Raw genomic sequence first — 7,500 nt, forward strand, 5'->3', positions numbered from 1 at the left:
TTGAAACCTAATAGCAAGTTGTAATTACAATTATTAATTTAATGCAAGCATTTGTTTTCTGGCTGGTCAAAAGTAAGATATTTACTACAATCTGAAAATATATATGACAATCTGTAGATATTTACTGCAATCTGTAGATATTTACTGCAATCTTTAGATATTTATGAGAACCTGTCGATATTTAATACAATCTACATATTTACTACAATCTGTACATATTTACTATAATCTTTACATATTTACAACAATCTGTACATATTTAATACAAACTGTACATATTTACTGCAATCTGTACATATTTAGTACAATCTACAAATATTTACGACAATCTATACATATTTAATACAATCTACATATTTACTACAATCTGTAGATATTTACTACAATCTGTCAATAATTACGACAATCTGTACATATTTCATTCAATCTACATTTTTAAGACAATCTGTAGATATTTACTGCAATCTGTAGGTAATTACTTCAATCTGTAGATATTTATTCCAATCTGTACATACTGTATTTAATACAATCGACATATTAATTACAATATCTCGATATTTACTACAACCTGTACATATTTACTGCAAATCTGTGCATATTTAATGCAATCTATATATTTACGGCAATCTGTAGATATTTACAACAATCTGGAGATATTTACTACAACTTGTAGATAATTACAGTACTACAATATGTATATATTTATGACAATCTGTAGGGGGTTTTTTTTGTATACCTTGTCGAGGCTCGTATGAGAGCTAACACACAACGCACATCAAGGGGGGGGGCATGAGACAGGAGGGGAGGGAGTGGGAAGGACAAAATAATGGGGAACAGAGACATTTGGAGATCTGTGGAAGTGAGCGGGATGGGACGGGGAACATGGGGAATAGAAGATTTACTACAATCTGTAGATATTTACTGGTATTTGTGCTTTAAAAGGATAATGTTTAACTGAAAGAGAAACTGACAAAAGCTTGGTATGTGGGATGATGAAAGGGACTGAAAAACAAGGTACAATAGCTGAAGAAATGCCAACTTTTTTGTACTTTTCAATGGATAAGGAGTCCCTGACCGGTTTCACAAGTTTGAATTGAGGGCATTTCGTCAATTATTCACAGAGTTATGCCCTTTTTAAACTTAGAAAATATCACTTATGCTACAGGGGTCAGTGTTCAGCTGCCCTGACTCCACCCCACTGCTTTACACCCATTGGCTGGACAGCTGACCTGACGCCACCCAAATAAAATCATGTGCCGCCAATGCGTGAAGCAGTACAGATCGCCAGGCCTCAGGCCTTAGGCCTCGGTGTTAGTCCATTGCCCAGTGCAATTGGAATGATCCCATGTATATAAATAGCTACGATGTATTATATAAGCACATAAGCCGTACGCATGTTTTTGCTTCATGTATGTACATCGGGTTATTTGTAATATGAAATTGGCAAAGCCGAGAAACGAATGAAACACAGTGGGTTGGAATGGTTCTTCTTCTTCATTATGGTTCATGTATCGGCTCGAGCATGCTTTAAAGCAAACTAATTTTTTTATCTACAGTTTGTTATCCGAGTTGTCTTTATTGCTTTTTAGTTGACAAAGTATATCAGCAAATGAAAATTGCTTTTTCACTTATTTTGCCAAATAGACCCAAACATAGTGGGGTATAGGTTTTTTCTTCTTCACTGGGTCTGGGAGGGGATATGTATTTCAAAGCAATTCTCGCTCTTGTTCATCATGGAAATCTAAAACGTGTGCAAATGAGATAGCCTTAAAAAATCCCAGAAAAGTAGGTCGGCCTAAAACAAAATCAGCCGATAATGAGGTGTGTGAGTGTGTGTGTGTGTGTGTGTGTGTGTGTGTGTGTGTGTGTGTGTGTGTATGTATATGTATATATATATATATATATATATATATATATATATATATATATATATATATATATATATATATATGTCTATATATATATGTCTATATATATATATATATATATATGTCTATATATATATATATATATATATATATATATATATATATATATATATATATATAAACATATACAGAAACACCTCATTCCAACCACTGACTCACTGACAGACAATCCATCCATTGTGACCATACTCTGTGCAGAGCATTGGTGCTGCCTAAGCAGTCTCCTTGGCTATTGGACACCATCCTCCATGGGTTGCAACTCCTACACAGGATACCAGCAAGCTGGCACTCATTTTGCCAACCTCAGAAGGATGACAGGCAGAGTCAACCTCGTTTGGTATTAATTCAATAGCCAAGCAGGATTCAAACTCAGGACACTAGGATCCCAAGCACACCACCCTAACCATTAAGTCAATGCCCAGCATAATACTGACTCAATTACCAACTGATATTTATGTTCGGTACCTTCCAGGTGACGTACAAAGCTGAAATTTTGCGTGTCAATGGACATCGAAGCGAATACGCCATTAAAAATCACAGAACCATGAGAAAGTATCCACAAATGAAAATATATATTTATGAAAATAATAATAAATGCAGGTGAGTGATTTGAGACAATTGGGAAGCATGGTAATTTAGCACACCAATGGACATCGAAACCAATACATCGGGAAAAATCACAGAAACATTGGAAAGCATCTGTAAATGAAAATATAAAAAAATTAAATAAGAAGTGAAAAAAATAAATGCAGGTAAGGAACCCGAAACAATGAGGAAGCATGGTAATTTTGCTTGCCGATGGACATCGAACCTGGTATACAAGGAAAAATCGTAGAATCGTTGGAAAGCATCTGTAAATTAAAATATAAATAAATTAAATAAATAAATGAAAAAATAAATGATAAAATAAATACAGGTGAGTGACCCAAGACAACAGGGAAGCACGGTTCGTTATTGCTTACAATGTGTAAGTATACACTGCAAATATATATATATATATATATATATATATATATATATATATATATATATATATATATATATATATATATATATATATATATATATATATATATATATATATATATATATATACATACATATATATACATACATATATATATATATATATATATATATATATATATATATATATATATATATATATATATATATATATATATATATTCCGTACTGTGTTTAACTGAGTTTGTTTGCTTGCATCTACTCCTCATGAGACAGGAGAAAATATTGGGCAAACGTGCATGCGATCCACCCTCTCTCAACAAGACGTGAGAATGTCTATTATGTAGTAGATGTGAGTACATCTATTAAGTACATAGCAGACTAATGTTATCCCCATGGACAGTTATGCTGTGGAGTGACATTGAGAATAAGCTCTCAAGGTGTAGAAAATACTCCAATGGCTCAGTTACAAACAGCCTCCGACAGTCTAGCCTAGCACCGGCCTTTTCGTGGCGGAGTTGTTCTCGCTAATGGGTGTACATGTGAAAAGGCAAATCACTGGCACCAGTTGCTTTGGGCAGATGCGCAACTTCAAAACCAGTTGCTTTGTCAGGTGGGGGCTCATTGGCCTTGGTAGGCATCTCATCTCTGAGAAAGAATCTCTGAATCCATATCCGCTGCTGCTTTGCGGTTCAGGTTTTGAAACCAGAGGTTAAGGGTTTAATTGGGTAACAGCAGCAATACTTCTCAAAGAAGGTGATCTTTGCATTTGTTAACCTAAGGGCCAGCTTTGTGCAAAGTGTACTACACCATTTTAACCTCCCTATCAGGGTTACGTGAAGCCATGGGAACAGTTGATAGAAGGCCATGGAGACAGCTGGCATGTATTGCCAGTAATGGCTACATGGCGTTGATGCTAGGCAGAGGATTCTCTTATGGAGAACAATGGCTATGATCACCCATCTAGTATAGACACTGCCCGTAAGAACGCAATTGCAAACCACTTCCATACATGCCAAGAAAATGCCAAATTATTTTTTGGCATCTTGGACCTGATGTCGAAAAATAATGAAGTGCATATGTAAGCCATCATTGTTTATCTGTGTGTCAAGTTTGAACTTTGATAAATGCATGTCCAAGAAATGATTGAGGACATGTTCAACATCGGTTTTTGTTTTTTTTTACAACTAAAATGGTTGCCAGTCGGTCATTTTGGATCTGATCCCGAAGACAAATGGCATGCTTATGTAAGCTGTCATTCATTATATTTGTGGCATGTTTGAACAAGATGGGTAAATGCAATTATGAGAAATGGTTGATGAAGTGTTCAATACTGGGTATTTTTTTTAAACTATAATGGCTGCCAGTCTACCAGTCGGCCATCTTTGATCAGATCACAAGATAAAGTGAGGTGCATGTGCATGTCATCAGTTACTGTGTTTGTGCCAAGTTTGAACAAAATCAAACCAAGCATATCTGAGAAATTATTGAGGACACATTTAAGTAACAAAATGGCTGACATTCGGCCATCTTGCATCTGATCTCGAAAAAAAAGGCGTGCTTAAGTAAGCCATCATTCCTTGTCTGTGTGCCAAGTTTGAACAAGATCAGTAAATCTGAATGGTTGAGTAAACCCTATATGGATGTCCGAAAAATGGTTGAGGACGTGTTCGATACTGGGTTTTTTTTTACAACTAAAATGGCCACCAGTCGGCCATCTTTGATCAACTCGTGAAACAAAATGATGCACATATGTACACCAGCATGACTTGTCTATATGCCAAGTACGAATAAAAACGGTCCATACATGTCCGAGATATGGTTGCGGACACACACATGCACGCATGGACACAAAAATCGAGATCAAATCCTTAAACCCCCATTTTGGACTAAGTCCAATGGGGGCTTCTTATTCTTGCATATGGCAGCTTAGCTGCTGGGGTAGCTATCATTTCTTGGAAGCGTGACTGTCACTGATGCAGTGCCCCTCCACCAGTACACACTGGTACTCATTTCACCAACCTCAGAAGGATGACAGGCTCAGTCAATCCCCTGGTGTATTAATTCAGCAGCCAATGGGGCTTGAACTCAGGACCCTAGGATCCCAAGCCACCACCCTAACCACTAAGACAACACCAGGCTCAATGGGAGTATAAAAAAATACCAATCCATCAGTCAGTATCGCAGTCTGAGTAACATGGCGTTGTGTGATGGGTATGAAGAAAAGTGTTCATCGTAAAATGGTATTCTGAAAGTGGTCATTATATTGTGGCTGTACAAAGGAATTTTTGTAAAGAATTTGCAACATGTGCTGCTTCCAATACGAAACCAAATTTTGCATCTGGTTCATCAATTTGAGGAAGAAGGAAGTATAATTGATCAAAGGTCAAGGACAACATCTTTGAGACAAAACACCACATGTTGGGAGACATACAAGCAGCCATAGAACGAGAGATCCATTCCATTTCCCGGGGCTACTCTGCATGCTGCAGTGCAGACTGACATTATTTGCCTATAACATGTGACTACACACAGAAGAGGGCTCTTTGAACATGTTCTGCATCTGAATGCTTGTGGTCCAATTTCCATTTCAAAATTTTGGTTTGGTTACATCTTCTCAGATGCAGTTTTTCAACAGCTGCATATTTACTGATACAGCTTCTTACAAACGTTTATGTATCTGGTGATAGTAACATTGTCTTTGTATAGCATGATTGTCAGCAGGACCTGCATAAAACCATTGCTTAACACTTTGAGAATACATGCTGACAAACGTTACATCACTTTTGGAGAGTTTCAGCTTTCTACCTCAATTGTGTTTTACTATCAGTAGTTTTAGTTTCAAGTACATTTGTCAAAGTATTATATACTTGAACACGGAGTAAATAAATACGAGTTCCCTTTCAAAGAACTTCAACGCAAGAAAAGGCCATTTAGTTCATCATGTCTTTGCAATAGTTATCAATCTACGGTGGTTTGTCCATGGTCTTTCCTTTTTAAATGCTGCTGTCAAGCAAGGAAACAGTTCGTACCATTTATAGCTTATCTGGAATTGGAATTCCAGATAAGGTATTGTCATCATGCACCGTCCATCCGTCTGCCTGTCTGTTAGTCTGTCCGTCTCCTATTTCGACTTCTCCAGCCAAACCGCTGGGCTGATCGGGCTGAAATATGGCAGCAACGTTCCACTACTGACTGGTAATGGAGATTTCAAAGCTCGTTCCAGTCACATGACTTGAAGTACGTCAGAATGGTGGACTTAGTAAATTCCTTCAAAAATCTCCTCCAGACTCACCAGTCAGAATGCCACCAAATTTGGGTAACAACATAAGGCCAGGGTAGGAGTGTTAAATTGGGGAGGTCATGCTGATCATGTGACTGGAAATGTGTCAAAATGGGGGCCTCAGTATATTGTTGGTAAAATCACATAGATTCCTTCAAAAATCAGCCTGTCATCCTTCTGAGGAATACATATATATATATATATATATATATATATATATATATATATATATATATATATATATATATATATATATATATATATATATATAAATGGTGGACACTGGAACTTGTGGTTAGCTGAGTGGCGTTCGTGGTTCTAAAGCAAACCACCATACCACAAAGTTAATTGTGAGCAGTGGCCCCAGGTCCAGCTCTTCCGAGGACAAACGGGGATTAAACCCCCTCATAATACACTCGGTACCCATGACTGTAAATATATATATATATATATATATATATATATATATATATATATATATATATGTATGTATATATATATGTATGTATATATATATGTATGTATATATATATGTATATATATATATATATGTATATATATATATATATATATATATATATGCATATATATATATGCATATATATATGTATATATATGTATATACATATATGCATATATATATGCATATATATATGCATATATGTATATATGTATATATGTATATATATATATATACATATATACATATATGCATATATATATGCATATATGTATATATGTATATATATATATATATATATATATATATATATATATATATATATATATATATATATATATATATATATATATATATATATATATATATACTGAACAAAAATATAAACGCACCAAGCGCAAAAATATAAACGCACCAAGCGATTGTTACTATTTTACCTCGAACTCATTAATACTAAATCTTCACAACAATTTGGTTATAGAATCCATGACAACTGAGCATTAAATTTCAAAGAGTTCCTTGAGAATTCTGGCGAGTCTTTGCGTTACAACAGCCGACACAACCGAGGTGTCACTGTCAGAGTTCACACAGTCAGTAGCGGGTGTGTCCACCGTTGGCGTCGCGCAGCGCGGTGCATCTCCGGCGCATGGACATCACCAGATTATCGATGGTGGCCTGAGGGATGTTTTCCCATTCCTCCTGGAGAGCCACACGGAGCTGGCGGACGTTCTCTGGGACTGCGTAACGTTGTCGTACGCGTCGATCAAGAACGTCCCAAAGGTGCTCGATGGGCGACATGTCGGGAGAATATGGAGGCCAGTCGAGGACATCAATGTCCTCCTCACCGAGGAAGTCCATGCAGA

General features: G+C 36.2%; 1 protein-coding gene across 2 annotated transcripts in view; it reads right to left on the minus strand.

Moving 5' to 3' along the window:
* Positions 1-7,500, minus strand: part of PAX6 (paired box 6) — a 202,453-nt gene that overhangs the window by 1,477 nt on the left and 193,476 nt on the right. The gene's annotated exons all lie outside the window — the stretch shown is intronic.

This window comes from Eptatretus burgeri, chromosome 6, assembly GCF_056783735.1.
Source record: "Eptatretus burgeri isolate ZD-2024b chromosome 6, Ebu_testis_v1, whole genome shotgun sequence".
Lineage (NCBI taxonomy): Eukaryota > Metazoa > Chordata > Myxini > Myxiniformes > Myxinidae > Eptatretus > Eptatretus burgeri.